A 17,322-nucleotide genomic window follows, 5' to 3' on the forward strand; every position below is an offset into this window, starting at 1 on the left:
TAAGTGGAACAGAGGAAATGTTAGTATTCAAAGCAAGTAACTATTACTTATTTCTCCTTTTAATTTTTTGAATAGCAATCCTCACAGACTTTTAAAAGGAAGGACAAAAACAATTAAAAAGARTGCAGAAGGAATAAAAATAAAGAAATTGTTACAAAAAAACTGACCTTGAGCCAGATTTTCAGAATGGCAGGCTGATAAATTTAAAGGACCAGATGGCCAAGAATACTGAAGATAGAACAGCAAAAGTCCTCAGCCTTTGTTTTAAGCACTTTTAGATATTTCCCCTGTCATTATGTTATTGACTTAAAGAAAATACTGACTTCTCTTCATTCCTAATTTCTATAGATTATGGATGTTTTACARAACAATGTCAGTTTGATCATATACAGTGTTTACAGTTGGTAATGATTGCAAGGAGAAAAAGTCACTTACCAGATTACTTTTCATAACATTTTTTTCTGCAGATTTAGGAACTACTAGGTTCACTGCTGAAAGATTTGGGGTGAAATCATGGCCAATGGGAATTGTGCCACCAACTTCAAAAGATTCAAATTTCATCCTAGATCTTATTTGTTTAGCAAGAAAGTGCTTATTTTTCTATTCTTTTTTTGTGCACAAACTGTCAGCGTTGCATGAAACAAACCATCCTGATTTCCAGAGTGCCTTTCAAGAGCCGAGTGATTGCCAAAATTGCAAATCCAATTTGTTCACAGACTGACCAGTGTGTGATCATTCCAATTATATTTGGCACATGTCAAGTGGAAGAATCAAACCTCCCTCTTTTTGGATCACTTATAAACACTTCAAAAAATAAACTCCCAATATAATTAGCTGCTGAAATGCTTGGCAGGTTGCCCTTAAAAAATCCCCATCGGAAAACACACCCCCTTGATTCTTCCCAAGCACGTTCCTCAATAAGAGACTCAGACCTTGTCCCCTGCACCTGCACTGATTAGGGTAATCCTCCTGACTGCCTGTGGGTACCCCCAAAAACTATTTTTCCCACAGCTGAGGTCCAGGAACTGTTACATGAGAGCTGGATGCTGTGGCAGGATCACTCCCMCTCCCCTCAAGCTCTCCTTAAGCAGAAGCTGCTGCTAAACCCATCTGCAAGCTGAGTGTGTGCAGCAGAGCCCAATGGCGCCTTTACCCTTCAAAAACTCTGCTACTGATACATGTTTAGGGGGTTTTTTTTTGCAGTGCATCATTGCCCTGTCAAGCTGTCTAAAACCCTRTGTAGGAGCTGCCTTTTCCAGCAAGAATCTGCCTTAACTCTTGAAAACAGTTTGCATAATCCTGCCAAAAAAGAAAAGGATAATTCAGTGAGCCAGTTACCCATTTTTACTACTATCTTGAAACACAAGAGCTTTTCCTCTTCTTTATGTGTTTTTTTTTTTTTGTTGTTGTTTTGATTTGTCTTCCTTTCCAATTGTCATGAGAATCACTTCAAAACACTCAGAAGCAGAGAAAAAGAAGAATTCAGTGCTGAAGAAGGAAAGCAGAAAAACAAGTAAATGTATCATGGAACTCAACCTTATTCAGYAAAACTACATTTTTGGGAACAGTTTGGCAAAAAAGAAAACATGCATTTTGAACTTTTCAAGGTCATATAAGTTGCAATCAGGGCACTGGGAACCTCCCAATCTTTAAAACATTTATTTCTGGAGCTAATTCATAGTCCCCTGTTGCTTTACCTCTACTCCCTGCTGTTTTTAGCAAAGTTTTTGAGTACCCATTTCATATGGAAAGACCATCAACTAAACTATTAAATCAGCCCCACCTCACGACCAATCTCTGTAAAATAAAAAAAGCCATTTTCAGCTCCATAGATACCCACTCAAAGCAGCACCTCATTTTTTCCTGATGAAGTATTTCCATGCTGGTGATGTCTTTCCATTTTCCTCATCTTCTCCATCTCAGTTCAGTTCTCATGTAGGGCAYGACCAAAGGCTATAGCAAGTGTTTTAGACAAATCTGGATGGTTTGGCTCTGCTTCATCCCCCTCATCCAGGAATAGCTTAGCACAAAAGTTGCCAGATAAGCCTTGCAGAATCCATATTTGGTAAGTATTGTTGCATTTCTTCCACATCTCTACTCATGTTTTTCTTGAAAACTGTTCTGAAATCATGGATACTGACAAATGGCTCAGTGGATGCCTGCCTTGTGTTTTTCTTTCATCAAATATAGCTCRGAAGTTTATTATTCTCTAGTCAAAAGCTACCACAGTCAATGTGATGGGTGTATTTATAATGGTTTCTACCAGACTTCTACCTCCATGTGCCAGTTCTCTCAGTGTTCTGGGATCATCTGATCCCTCTGGWTGAACTGTACTATTTAACACTGTCTGCCTTGTAGTCAGTAACATTCATATCCATAGGTCAGTTCTTCCTGTTTTCTTCCATAACTTCCCCCCGAAAGATGATGAGCCACTTCATTTTAAGAGTAGAATTCATGTTCATATATTACAACATATTGTGAAATTGTGTGAGATTGCTGCCAAAAGACTGTGCTTCTGGGASAAAAATAGTTGTACTTGCAAGGATATCTAAGCCCTAAGACAAACATTATGAAAATAGTGTTCAGACAGGTAAACTTGATACCCAGTAAGACACTGGATCTTCCTTACCCTTTTTAATTTGAGGAAAACGATTACTTCAAACAGAACAGATTAAAAATTTACTATTAATGTCTTCTAGGTGATTTTGTTCTGTTTTGTGTTTCTGCTGTTTGAGGCACTGCAGCAATCCCCACTGTTGTGTATGGTGTTGGGACACACTGCCCCTTTTTGATAAATGTGTATTTCTGGATGTCTATAAATCGGCCACTCAAGATTGCTCCAGACACATACTTGGCTTCCAGACTCTCRGAGCAGAGAAGAATGGTTTTCTTTTCTTCCTGTACTGGCAAAAGTAGATGTGATAGTGTGTAAGCTACACCACTGGAATGCAGAAAGTAAACAAATATTTAAAGGATATTTTAGCAGCCTCAGCCAGTTTATTTACCTAGCTCTAACTMAAATGACCTCTGTTTAAAGCCTAGTTCAGGCAGTCAACTGCACCCTAAACACCTGCATCCTGCCCCCTCAATAAGAACAAGGAGTGTGCACAAAGAATTTCCTAACATTTGGGAGCAGGCAGGAACAACGGGCACAAAAAAACACCAAAGCACCATGACTGCACTTGCAAGCTTGAATCCCACATATTTCTGGTGAGACTTTGCCAACAGCTCCTGAAGCAAAGCTTACACTGCCCCCAGAGYATGAGATTCTGGGYAAGGAGACCCAAACCTCCCYATACCAGAAGGAAAGAGATGGTAAYACTCAACTGCTATTCCACTCTCRTGTAATTTTTAAAGCTGKGAGGAAATGCAGACCACAAAGAAAGGTAATGAAGGCAAAGAATGTCCCAATATTACAGAAATMCCCACAGTCCCCTCCTTTAGAGGGCTAAGGCTCCAAAACTACATTTCATGCCATGAAGTTCTCTTATTCCTATTCCTCAGCTGCTGGGGAGTGTCTTTCCTCCAAGCCCCTCCCGGGGTCAGCGCTRTGAATATCGCCTCCAGCACAGCAAGCTGAGGCAGGCAGCAGCCATGGATGGCATTTGTCTTGGAAAATGTTCCGTTGTGTGAACATCAGCTTTCGCAATCTGATTCACAGCCTGGATAAAGGTTACGAGTTTTCAGGCTGGTATGCACCATGTTCAACATGAGATTGCAGCCGTACCAGCTCTTTTATTTAATCTGGAGAGAGTCAAATTACAGTGAACATAACAAGTCTTTAGCATACTTCATSCACTTGATTCCCCCCACCCTTTGTCCCCATTCCATGTTCCTTTCCAGAAGATATGAGCAGTCCTGTTTTTAGAGAGGTAGCAAAGGAAAACAAATATTTATGGATCCATTGTTCCTCCAGGGCCACATGAAATTGATTGCTTTAATCAGCTAAAGAAGGAAAACACTGTCTGCTATCAATGACTGAGTTAATCAGGAGTCTCAAAGGAAAAGTTTATTGTAGAGGAGGGGAAAAAAACAACCCCCATCCCTTCCTCCGTGTGCCTTCAACACTTAACCAGTGTGTTCCAGCTCTGTTTGGGCTGTGTCTGAGGCATCCAAGAGCCCTCCATGGCCTCACAAGAAATGAACATATCTAGAGGACAGTTTTAGTGGTCTCATAGCATCTCAAGTGATTAGGTTCTTAATGCAGTTGATACCCTAAAATTAAGGAGAATCAATTGAGGCCACACTTTAATGTAAGTAAATGCGTAAAAAAGACTGATAAGTCTCTTTAATGCAGTGATGGGTAAATAAAAGGTATCAACTTCTTAAAAATTACAATGTTTGCACCACAAGGAAGATGTTCTGATGTGATGAACAATTAGGGAGTGTTCATGTCAGAAGTGCATAGCACACCCTGAAAAAAAAGCTACTCAAATTTAGTTGGGATTTTTCCCCTCTGAGAAACTCTACTTTCTAAAATATAAGAAAAGTCTGTAATTTTCTTACATATCTTGGTTTCCATTTTTCTCAAATTTTGCATAGATCCCTAGTGGTTTTTAACTGGTAAAAGCTTGTTTTGTACTGGTGAAAAAGAAAGGTTTGATTATTTAAACCGGTGCCCAGTCTCTATGGGATACACAGATTATTTTGAGTTTAGCAAATGGCCATGAAGTTATTGTAGCTAAAACAAAAAAAAAGGGTTGTAAAAAAACTTTTCTCTTAAAAAAAAAAAAAAAAAAAAAAGAAAAAGAAAAAAAAGAAAAAGGAAAATATGGTGTTGTCTTAGATTAAGGTTTGGTTTAAATTACTTTAATTATTTTATGCTCTTTGAAACCTCTCTTTGGCTTTAGTAGAGATGGTGCGCAATGCATTCCAGTAGACATGACTATCAGACAGATCTAAACAGCAAAAAAAAAAAATTTCACAAGGTCAGCATGAGGCAGGAAGCCGTTTTTACCCCACTGTACCACTCCTGAAGCATCTTTCAGAGCTTTGGTGACCACCAGTATGGTGTGGCAGCCTCTGAGAGCAAATTTCTCACTTGGGTTTCTGCAGCTGCTAAGAATGTAAGTTATTTGTGAGGAGAAGGTCATGTACCCACATTTCAAGCTGTAAAGCAAGCCAGAAAACTCTCACAGTTTCGTGTAACTGTGCCAAAAGCTAAAGAAGTCTAATACATAGGAGAAATCTCATTTTGTTATGCCTGGGTGACTAAAAATATTTGCAGTTGTTCTCTATAAGATAAAGCACTAAATATCTTCTTCTCATTTGGGTTTTTTGGGTGGTTGATTAAATTTTTTTTTGTTTGTTTTTCAGGTTTTTTGTGTATTGTTACAGCACTAGCAGACTGGAGACATGGGAAAGAGAAAACCTCAMAATATGCTAATATGCAAAAAAAGTATTTTGAGATGCAAAATTATGCCTGTTAAGTGTTAAAATCAGCCAACACCACTCTTCAGCCAGCGCAGTAAGTGTCCCTTGCCAAGAGTGATAAAGAAAAGTACAGACACTTCACTGGTGCTCTTCTAAATGTGACRTGCCTCATCCAGGCACTGAGCAGAGAATATTGCTACAGGACAAGATGATAATACACATAAAGATCAGGTTAGCATTGGGACAATACTTCTCATGAAGTTCGAGCTCTGAGCCCTCTTTCCCTTCAGAAACTGAACTTAAAAATTCATAGTTCCACTTTCTTTACAGACAATAGAAAAACTTCACATTAAGCTTTCTCTTCCACAAATGTCTTAGTTTTTATTCCACTAGGACTAATGATCTCTGTCCTCTTCTAAATCCTTTTCCACTCCACTCCTTTTTTTTTTTCAAATTGTCTCATTCATTAAAACAATTAAATTAAACTCAGAGCAGTTGTTCTGTTCTTAAGAAAGTTGCCTTTCTTAATCTGTCCTTGACCTTCCTTAACTTCACCTTTGCTTCTTCTACCTCAGACACGAAGAAGGGTAATTTATCCCATATGCTACATGGTTGTTTCACCTGTGCAGACCCACAACCAGGATCTTTGCATCTTTTTGGAAGAATTTCATTATTTTCATAGTACATCTAAATCGGACCTCTTAAAACATAAGAAAAAAAAATATTTTCACAGAATAATAGAATCATAGAACAGCCCAGGCTGGAAAAGATCTTGGAAGTTCTTCTGGTCCCATCTTTCATGGAAAAAGTCACCTAGATGTTAGTTGCTATGCTATTTGAAGATCATAAAATAGTGAAAATTATGGGAATAATCTTGTAAATAGCACTACCATTGAGTAGGRAAAGGATATTTGATATTCACATCTGTCCTTTATAGGTCTTCTGTCAATGATGATCAAAGATCTGTTTGCGCAGTGCACTAAATGAACCACCAGTCACCATCTCCTTTTAAAGGAACATTTGTCTGGTGTTTCTGAACTATTGGCTTCATGCAGCACTAAAATCTTTGGGCAAGTTGTTATCCTGGGGTTTGATGTCCTGTGCTTGGTATTGCCTGTGCTTCCATGTGTGTTCAGTCAGAAATCCCTAACGCTACTTTGTCTGTTGTTGATCTTCAGTTTTTTTTTTTAGAGGACAGAAAATAGAAGCGTACATGTTTAAAACTTTATCATTATAATTTCTTACTTTGGGACTTGTCATTTTTCACTGTGTTCTTCTTTGATAATCACATCTTTAAGACATTTGTTTCTACTGATCTTTTTTCCAGTAATTTCCTAATCAATCTCTCTTAATTTTGCTTTTTTCTTTGAACTCTGACTATTTTATCACTATTTTAGAAATTAGGAATTATGTCTACATGCATAATTAATACCTCGGTTTAGTGACTGACCTCTAAAATATAGGTTAATGAGAGTGTATGGCTGGCCTAATAAAATTACTAATTTTGAGATGGAAATGTTTTCATATTTTTTTAAAGAGCACTTTTGATGAAACCAGGCATTAATCCAACTGAAAGCAATTTAACTTGTTTCAAACCAGGTTTTATCACACTGGCATTTTTTYAGTGGGAATCAAGTTTTAATTCATCAAAATGCATCAGCCTGGGATTCTTGGTAACATCTTAGTAGAGCAACAAGATAAGAATAAGATGTGTCTTCCTGAGGTGCAGATTTGTGCTGCCATCAAAGATAATTTTCCTGGAGCTGAGTGAGCAGCCAGGGGCAGGACTGACAGCCAACTTGTCCTCTTTCTGTAGGGACAACAGAAGTAGAACCTTCTGCCATAGGTCTTTTCCACCTGATTTGAAGCTGAAAGATTTGCCTCAGACTCAGAGGGGCTGGATAAAGTTGCTAAGAAGTTAGGTCATTCACTTCCATKCTCTGAGAATCACCTTAATGGTTCGAAGCTTATTACAGAACCTAGGAGGAAATAAACAGAGACTAGAGTATTTTTCATGGGAAATGTCAGTGGTGTCGTAGCTTCAGGTTCTCTGGGTTGAACAGATATTTGTGGCTGTAATGAGGCTTCCCAGTATTTTATCTGTTCCTGCTGTTCTGGTGGCAAAACATTTTTCCTCAAAAATCAAATGGAAAAGACACCCTTGTGACTGTTACATTGTTATAAACAGTACAAATTATTGGCAGGATTTTCAAAAGCATTATGTGTCAGTCTATCCGTGACTTTGGGAATAAAAAATACCTCCGTCCCTGCCCAACATTGACTTCAGTGAAGCTGCTCAAAAACCCTTTACTATTTTCAGGTCACTGTCATTGTTCCATGGATCTGAAGACAAACTTATCTCCCATTGTCTTACTAGACTGAGACCATTCTAACTGGGTTTTGAATCAATAATTTTCCCATCTTTTCCACATACAAAATGGTTCTGTTTTCTCTTTAGTTTCTCCATAAATCTTAAGATACTGTCAAAATGCAATGYGATTTATATTCATTGTGCTTCATGTATGTCTCCCAAAGGTGCCAAAACAATAAAGCTTGGATGATAGATTAGTTATTGCTGATAACTCAACCAAGAAATATATGACAACTGTGATAGCATGGTTTGTTCTTAGCAATTATTTGTATTCTCTGAGAGATGGAAACTATTGCAGAGCCTGGGAGCACAAAGCCTCTAATCCAGCTGTTAGGAAGGGAAGATGGATTCACTAAACTGCTGGGCCACAGAGATTGCTTATCTCTTTGTCATTACACTGGGGCAGAGGCAATTATTTCTGTTGAGCCTGGGCACAGGTTTCTCTCTGAAGGAACCGCAGATCGGGAGCATTTGATTTCTCCAGGGAGAAACATAATTTATCCTATTCATAAGCAAATAAGTAGGTTAGGAATTAACATGAGAAAAGCCTATATGAAACAGATGGCAGAAAGGTGAAGAGCTGGAGCCTCAAGTGACCACCAAACAGCAGGACAGGGGCACGTGGACTGGAGTCTGCAGCCTCATGCCCTTTGCAGCCCCATCCAAGGTCAACCAGGAAAAAACTGCTTCTCTCAGGATGGTGCAGGAGCCCTGAGTTGTGGAGCATGGGCTGGTGTGACACAGCCACTCCTGGTGATTGTCAGTGGGGCAGCAGGACAAAAAGGGTGACAAGGCATGACCTTGGTGTAAGTGCTGCTCAGTGGGGTGCTGCAGGTGCGGCAGCATCTGCCTGGCGTGTGCTGAAACCAGGGGTATCCCTGTGAAAACTGCAACACGAAATTCAAACCAGAACAGGGTTATTTAATTWGCAATGTGTTTGTAACAGCACAAATGGCTTCCTCATCATAAACACAGGCAGTACATCGTTTCCAGCAAACAGCAGAGTAACCACAGATCCAAAAACCTCAAGGAATGAGARGAACTGGGATCCCTCCCAGCAGCATAGTGTTACAGGCAATATTCAAAAAATACATCTGAGTTTAAAAATAAAGCAAATAAATGAGTAAGTATGTCACACTGCGCAGTACATAACCTCTTCCTGAGAAATGAACTCTCAGCAGAGCTGGTCGAGGTTGCCACACCACAAATGTAGGTCAAAGTTCAGCACTATTTTTTGGGAGATCAAGGTACCAGCTTATGCATGATCTCAGCTGAGCTCCTTAGACAGCCAGAGGAAAGGCTGTCCACAGCATATCCAAGTCATGCTCTGGAGGAGACTCTTCCACAACTGAGATAGCTGAGAACCTCTGGAATGCTCTGATATTCCTCAATAAATTGAGAAAGGSAATAGATAGAAGAGGTCTAGTGCTCTTACACAGGACCTGCTCTGTGACCTCAGACTACAAGGTCCTTTTGTGCCCTTCTCTCTATTTAACTAGTGGACTTCCTAGCTGAAGCAGCCTTGGTTACAGTTATCAGGGTTTGTAGGTTCTGGAAACACGATTACAGTGACAGTGTAAAGTCCCACAATTCCACTATGGCTCATGGTGTTGTTCCTTCCACCAAACATGGATTTGTGACTTTASAGCCTAGCTGGCTTCTTGGAAAAGTGATCCTGAGTTTGAATTAATCCTGTTGTGAGAACTGCATCTCCAGAGTAAACTTTGTGCAGAACAGTAAAACCTCTTTGGCATCTGGTTGTTTTTTTTTTTTGGGGGGGAGGGGTTTTTTTTTGTTTTTTTGGTTTTTTTTGTATTCATTTCTGTAATCCCAAGAAGGTTTGATGGAAGAAAGGGAGGAATTTTTCATAGAGTTACTTTAGTTTGGAACATACTTTGCCCCATTCCCATTGTCTCCTTCAGCAGCCTGTTTCAGGAGGGCCCTGACAGCCCCTAACACCTCTGGTGCCCATTCTGCTGCTCCTGCTCTCCCATGCCAAGCACAGCTGGCACCCTGCTCCTCCAGCTCAGCAGTTGCTTCCCAGGTTACTGATGCTTAGAAATATCARCAGCAGGGCCTTGAAAAGTAAATAGAATTAAAAGGAGCTTTCCTGACTCTTAAAAGTGAGACTGAAAGAGGATAAGTTCTGCTTAAGAGTAAACTGATGTTTATTCACTTACAGTTGAGTCAGAAAAAGATTAATTAGTCAACAAGAATCATTTTTCTCAACCAATAATACTGTACCGTAGTTCATAACTTAGATACTCTGAAATGTGACCAAGAACACACTGCCTGCACCCCCCTACATTTATTATGTGTTTGAGTAAAAAAATCTCCCCCTGGCCATGGGGCCTTGTGGGGGGGTGAGCACAAACTTTATATTGAGATGAAAGCCTGCAATATTGAAGTAGCTCCAAATGATTCATTGAGAATGTAAAGTGGTRCCTCAGCATTTTCCTGTTTCCACAGGTCATGATTACTGCAATTCTCCWTCAGTGAAGATGGAAATGTCTGTCCACAGAGTTCAGCAATGACCACAGCAGCTGGAAGCAATGGTTCAGCGTTCAAAATCCCAGTTTGTCTGAAGGAGACACACGGAGRTGTTGTGGTTTCCAGACAATGCAATTCTCGAAGGCAGTCCCTAGATGTCACTGAACACCACGGCTGGTTTAAATGCAAACCAAGACATCAGGCAAATCTTTCTCATGCTGGAAACGGGGTGTATCTCTGCTAGCTAGAAAATTATGGCTTTCAAAAAAAAAAAAAAAAAAAAAAAAAAAAAAAAAAAAAAAAAAAAAACCAAAAAAAAACACCAACTTTGTGCATCCAGTCCTTAAATTTCAGTAGTGAAATGATTCCATATTGAAAATTAGGAAATTTGGAGCATGATGAGCTCCTGAGGCACCAGTGCTAGTTTTATTCCTGAGCTCCACCAGACCTGCCAAGTTGTTTATGAGGTTGCCAAGTTTTGGAGGTGKCTTAGGACCCATCCAGCAGCTTTTCCACTAAGAGGGAAGACTCCTATTCCCTTAGACCTTCTGAAAATCCCTCCATTTCACTTTCTKGTATGAAATTACCTCTCCACAGAAACTTGCCTATACCTCATGCCCTTCTTTACTTTCCCCAAGGTGTTTGGTCCTGTAGCAGTCTCTAGGGCTGAGAGCWGTGGGGAGCAGCAGCCAGAAACACCAGCCATGGCCCTGCCCACCAGCTGTGCTCAGTTTTAAATATAATCTGAGTTCTGTATTAGTTTCTTGGGGGGTTGGTAACTGTGGGATCTGGTGTGTTCTTGCCATCTGAAASCAGCTCAGGTGAGATCAGCAGTCTCTTCCGCACCGTGGCTGCCTGATGAGTATCCCCACTATAACACAGCATTCCCTATGGACACTGGCTGGGAGAGCTRGGGCTCTTCATCCTGCAGAAGGGAAGGCTCCAGGGAGACCTTAGAGCAGCCTTCCAGTACCTAAAGAGGGCTTACAGGAAAGCAGAGTACWGCCCCTCACACCAAGAACTTCATCTGAGAGGCTTACTCAGACAAACAGAAGGCCTGTGGGGAGAGTTTCAAAGGTAGCTGGGACAGGTGGTATTTTTGATAATCTGCCTTTGTATTGCAATACTATAAACTGTKCTATATAAACTGGTATCACCTACACACTCATGTCTAGAATTTCCTTGGACTCCCAAAGCAGCCCCAAAAAAGTGATCTTTGTTTGGCACGGACTATGTTAGTCAAGTGGCTTTTTCCTTACAAAAATGACACGTACTTGCAAATGTTTAAAACCCTCCAAGTGGAAAAGAGGTTCAATTTAAAATGGAAAGTGAGAACAGACTGCATTTAAAGTAAGAAAGGAAAGCAACAACACCAAAAATTGTCTCATGGGGTTTGTGCTTACAGAAGAGAGGCTGTAAACCAGCAACACATTCCACCAGTAAATCCAGGTAGATGTTGCTGTTGCTGCTGCAGGCTTTGTTTCACTCAAATAGCACTGTCTTGTCTGCCAGAAAAACACCGAGTTTCAAGATTTATTTTCAAGGTTAGGAAATCCAGGAACTTTCTGCAATGGTTCAAATATTTTGTCCCAAAAGCTTTCCTAGTAGTGCATTAAAAAAATACGTATTTAATATTTTAAATAGGCAGTACAATGAAAAAATAGAGAGCATATAATTCTGCTCTCTATTGTATAAATACATTTATATTGTTAATTATGATACAGTTTTGTAATGAAAGAATTGATAAAAGGAAGAAAAACATTCACAACATTAAGGGTTATTTTAATAGGGTGTTATTAGAACAAAAAATTTTGTCTCACTTAGGCAACTTTATGGGTTTTCAGTATCTACAGATAAGAATAATCACATGAGCMCAGCTGCCAAATCAGCACTGGACATATTTTTCATTATCTTGAACAACAAAATAAAATTATTAGTCTATATAATATAAGGGAATATGATAAGGTAAATGAACACAAAAAGGGGGAAATCATACCTCTTGATTATGTAAGAGACTGATTTTCTSTTTGCTCACAAAAAGTTTTGTGTCRTTTCTGCCTTTGGCTTAYGGAGTTCCTGTGGCATGTCATTTCCCATTATCCCAACAAAGGCTGTGATGGCAGAGGATGCTTGCAGTGGTTGCCCATAAAAGCCAAAGTTCTGCTCATGTTGCCTTATTTTAGCACAAACATTGTTTTCTGTGTTASCTTGCAGTTAACACTTCACTTAAGCAAGCTCAGAGTAAGGTGGAGTACGTTCTCGACACCTCGTGCTCAGCTGTGTATGAAAACCCACCAAGGATGAAGAGGTACAATGCTACAGACCTGAGCAGTATTCCAGGGAGGAATTTGGACATTTCGGATGAGTAAAGGAAGAAGCACAAGTCTGTGTTGTTACACATTTTGGCATTGCCTGCTTTCTGCCCTTCACCAACAGCTCTGATGAGCATTTTTCAAAAAGCAATTTCCAAATATCTGTGGCTTTGGGAATCATGCTGCCTGTGGACTCAACATCCAGCCCTGGGGACCTGTGCCATCTGAAAGGTGTTTGTGTGAATCCTGAAGACAACTTTCAGGTCCTTCTCTGAGGTGGAAATAACCAGCTCCACAAATGAGGCCATGTGCAGCAGTCAGAAAAAGAACAGTGGCTTCAGCAGTGCACAGGCTGAGACAGTGGTGTCTTGCCATTGCAGGAGAACCAAACTGCTTTTTGAACAAGAGATTCACCTCCAGACAATCCAGTGTACATTAAGTCCCATCTAGAATTCTGACTGCTGCACTTGGAGATATGCTTTCCATAGAGATGGCTGAGAGAGAGTAGTGAGAATGATGAAAAGCCTGGAAACTTCCATCCTGTGGAAAAAAAAAAAAATAAAAAAAAGAAAAAAAAGACTACTTGAGATAAAAAGGTGCAAAAACTTATTGTAAAGAAGTATGGTCAGTAGGTCAGAGGAGGGGAATGCTGCCCCTCTACTCTGCTCTTGTGAGAGACCCCACCTGCATCMAGCACTGCATCYAGCTCTGGGGTGCCCAGCACGGAAGWTGTAAGAACAATGTGGATCTGTTGGAGAAAGAGATGAGCACATGGGAGGAACACCTCTCCTATGTAGTCAGRCCAAGATAGTTGGGGTTGTTCAGCCTGGAGAAGACTTTGGGAAGACTTTAGGGCACCTTGCARTACCAAAAGGGTACTGGAGAGAGGGAACAAGAGAGCTGGAGGGGCACWTGTAATGAATGGCTTTGAACWGAAAGGGGAGAGGTTTAGATTAGATATTAGAGAGAGTTTTTYTACTGTGAGGGTGGTGAGGCACTGGAACAGGCYGCCCAGAGTAGTTATGGATGCCCCATCTCTGGACATATGCAGGGCCTGGTTGRATGGGGCTTTGAGCAATCTGKTCAGTAGAAGGTGYYCCTGCCCATGGCAGAAGGGTTGGAGCTGGATGATATTTAATGTCCCTTCCAAWCCAAACCATTCTATGMGWTYATGATTCYATAATGTGCTGAAAAGGAAGCAAGAAAATATTTATATTTGCCATTAGGGATTTCTTTTTCTAATCATCAGGGTAGTGAAGCACTGATTTTGTGGAGGTTTGTASAGCCTACATGGTTAGAGGCGGCTTGGCAGAAATATCCATGAGGAAAGGTAGATAGACTAGATGACCTCCTCCAGTCCCTTTCAAGTCTAGTAATTATGATTCTGTGATTTAATGATGTTGAATAATTGTAAATTTAAATTGTTTTCACATTTCACTACAAATGTCATAATAACTTGTCACTACCTCTATATTTAATGAGAAAATATTTCAACCCAAAGGAAATTGATCATAACTACAGTTTGCTTCTGTCTATAGTCACTGCTTTTCTTCTCATTTTGGCTTCCATATTATTAAATTTAATGCTGGGCTGCAAATCCTCAAATCTAAACTGTCTCTTTATGGGCAAAATCAGCCATGCCACTTGAGACTGTAGATGGTCTGGGATCAAAGACAACGGTGTAGTGCCTTTACACCCCATTGCCACAGTGACAGATTTGATTTGTCTTTCAGTCCCAAATTCATCATGCGAAGGGCAACAGCATAATAAAAATTTCATTAAGCTGCTTTACTTTTTCCATATAAGAAACTTCAAAGGAAAAGCGTATTTGGGGGAAGAGAATGTATGATACAAGAAAAAAAAAATGCAGCTCCAAATGAAAGGATACTACAGAGAACTGGGACATTCCTTTGCAGAAGTATTAAATGCCCGCAGCTGAAAATCACTCCACAGCCCTGAAAATCAGGCCAGTGTTATTTAACCAAGATGAGCCATTTTCCACCTATCCTTTATCATCATGAATCTGTAATAAACTCACCAAAGGGTAACTAAGTGCAGAATTTGGCCTTACATATTTCTGTTGCAGTAATTTCTTCTGCTTTTTGTGGAGATGCTACTTCTTCCTACGTGATATTAATGTTGACAGGAATCTGTGAGTYCCTAATTCCTAATGAGACTCAAGATGGCACAGATTAATTTGAAAAGAAACCACCTTGGAGCTTTGCCAAGAGTGATTGAATTTTTCTTTTTGGCTTTGGGGAGATGCTAACATCTTTTAGTTTCCCATTAGCACATTTCATGGGGTGAGGCATCCTGAGAACTGCTCAGTTCCCAGCAGAATCTCCAGAGGGAAACAGCTCAAGCCTTTATGACCTTACAGGTACAACATTGACACTGATTACGTGCAATCCCCTGAATTCATGTAAGAGAAGATTGATTGCAGCAAATTATTACATGACAAAAAATTTAAAACTTGCTCAGAACCTGCAACATTTTTTATTCCATGTTGTGCTTCAGMTGGAATAGCTGTATGATATACATTRTGCCCTRGAGATTTATTTTGGTTTTTYMCTTTTTTTCTTTTTGGCATGYGCCAAGCCAATTCCCACTGGCTTACYCTTGATCATGTAAAGTAAATGTCAGATTACAAACTTTGTCTTTTTTTTAGTGGTGTATTTTTTTGTTTTGCAAGCAAATGTCATGGTTTGTTCTTACCCATAATTACTGGTATCTTTGTTCCATACTATTTCCTGCCTGTCAAACAATGAAGAGTCTGCCTTGCAGACAATAAAAGGAAAGACGAAAACTTAACTAAGACAAAAAACWAAGTTAGAAGAAAATAAAACACAGGCAATATTTTTCCAGACCATCCTCTTAAAATGAGTACTAGCAAGTGGGCCATACAGTAACCTAAATCCTGTCTTTCTCATTAGGATTGACTTCTAAGAACAAATCATCTTCTATTCAGCTGTTTGATACTTCTACAGTTTCAAATAAGACAAATACATAAATATAGAAGTAAAGGTTTGTTTTTTGTTTTTTTTTTTTTGTATATACACACTAAAATTTTATTGCCTGCATGTATAGCAAATTCAGAGAGTATTCATCTAAGGTCCATAACTATTGAAATGACACCAAAAGTGGCATTTAGACTTCTGATTTCCATGTATTAAATATACAAAATATTAAATATACAAAATGCATTATACAGTATACATTATGCAAAACTCCAACTAAATTTGAAGCCTAACAAAGGTGAAAAGTCCTGTTGCCTTGAGGCCCAATTTCAGCCCATGATTTCATTTTGCAATTCATGTGAGTACATGTTAGGGTTGAAGTTTTTCTTTTTTTTTTATTTGGTTTTTTTTTTTTTTTTTTTTTGTTTTTTTTTTTTTTTGGTTTTTTTTTTTGTTTTTTTTTTTTTTTTTTTTTTTTTTTTTTTTTTTTGTTGGGGTTTTTTTTGTTTTTTTTTTTTTTTTTTTTTTTTTTTTTTTTTTTTTTTTTTTTTTTTTTTTTTTTTTTTTTTTTTTTTTTTTTTTTTTTTTTTTTTTTTTTAATTTTATTATTTGATATTTTTTTTTTTTTTTTAATGGTATTATTGGATAAACACTGCTGGTTAATATTTGGTCTAAAACATTATTTTGTGCAAGCCTAGTCAACAAGGACTAATTTCCCCACCCTGAATTTATCTTATTCAAGAGATACCTGGTTTTAGTATTCAGAAGTCCCAACACCAAAAACTGTACAAGGGAGCTTTCCTATCACCCAGAAAGTGTCTGTTAAATATCTGGTCAGTAGGTACAAGAGAAGGGGTAGAAATCCCAAGAGAGGAGTTAGAGGCACATCCTGTTGCAGAACTTCTTGAGATATTTTTCATCCTGCACTGGGCAGTGCAAGAGCTCTCCACAGTGAAATTATGGTGTCTTGTTTACATTTAAAGCTGACACTTTGGAGGCAATTTTTTCTCAATATATATCAAATAGGAAGCATATGCTGCATATAATATACCCTGAGCATTGTAATTACATTTTATATCATTTAGTGTTCCTGGTGAGCCAAATCTCCTCTRCTGTAATTATATGGTACTCCAAGAAGTTTGACCAAGGATGAATTGTGTYCATTCACCTGATTTTATGCCTTGCAAGCAGTAGGTTATCCATTCTAGTACTGTGGAGGGGCCTCTGTTGATCCAGACACGATCTGGTAATACTTAAATTACTTTTGGCCTAACTGCAGTTAAGAAATCTGATGTTCAGTCAGTTTTAGAATGTGTTTTGGTTATGCTTTCTGGCTTTTCTCTTAAGGCAGGTGTCTTAAACATTTCTGGGTTTTAATAAATGTCAGGTTGGTTTAGGGTTTTTTTTTTCATAACCCTATGACTTCCATTGCTGAGGTTTAAGAAAGCTCTCATATATCAAGGAACTTAAGATAACATTACAAGAGTTGTTACCTCTTTGTGTACAAACAGGGAGATAGGCTTGCCATCGATATTGACTTCACAGTCCTTCAAAACCATATTCCAACTTGTCACCATACTCATTTTCAAGTTAATTATTTGGTATGGTCAATCATCTGTAAAAGCCATATTTATAATGGGGGTACTTTGTAGCTCATCCTTATTACCCCGAGATTGGCCAGAAGAAAGAGTAATTCAGACTTTTTCCTTTACTTTTACGTTATTTCACTCTCAGAACACAGTCTTATGTTTTCCTATGGGCTTCTGGGTTTGAGTTAGCCAGCTATGAACACGTCAGTCTAAATTTTTCATTTTAGACT

General features: G+C 38.9%; 1 long non-coding RNA gene across 1 annotated transcript; it reads left to right on the forward strand.

Moving 5' to 3' along the window:
- Nucleotides 1-1,827: 1,827 nt before the first annotated feature.
- On the forward strand, nucleotides 1,828-10,458 carry LOC130576919 (uncharacterized). The gene is made up of 3 exons (XR_008965724.1): nucleotides 1,828-2,065; nucleotides 5,317-5,467; nucleotides 10,214-10,458. It is a non-coding gene; the product is annotated as an uncharacterized LOC130576919 (long non-coding RNA).
- The last annotated feature ends 6,864 nt before the right edge of the window (nucleotides 10,459-17,322 follow it).

Source organism: Malurus melanocephalus, unplaced genomic scaffold (assembly GCF_030028575.1).
Source record: "Malurus melanocephalus ecotype Western Australia unplaced genomic scaffold, MMel_1.1 scaffold_6, whole genome shotgun sequence".
Taxonomy (NCBI): domain Eukaryota; kingdom Metazoa; phylum Chordata; class Aves; order Passeriformes; family Maluridae; genus Malurus; species Malurus melanocephalus.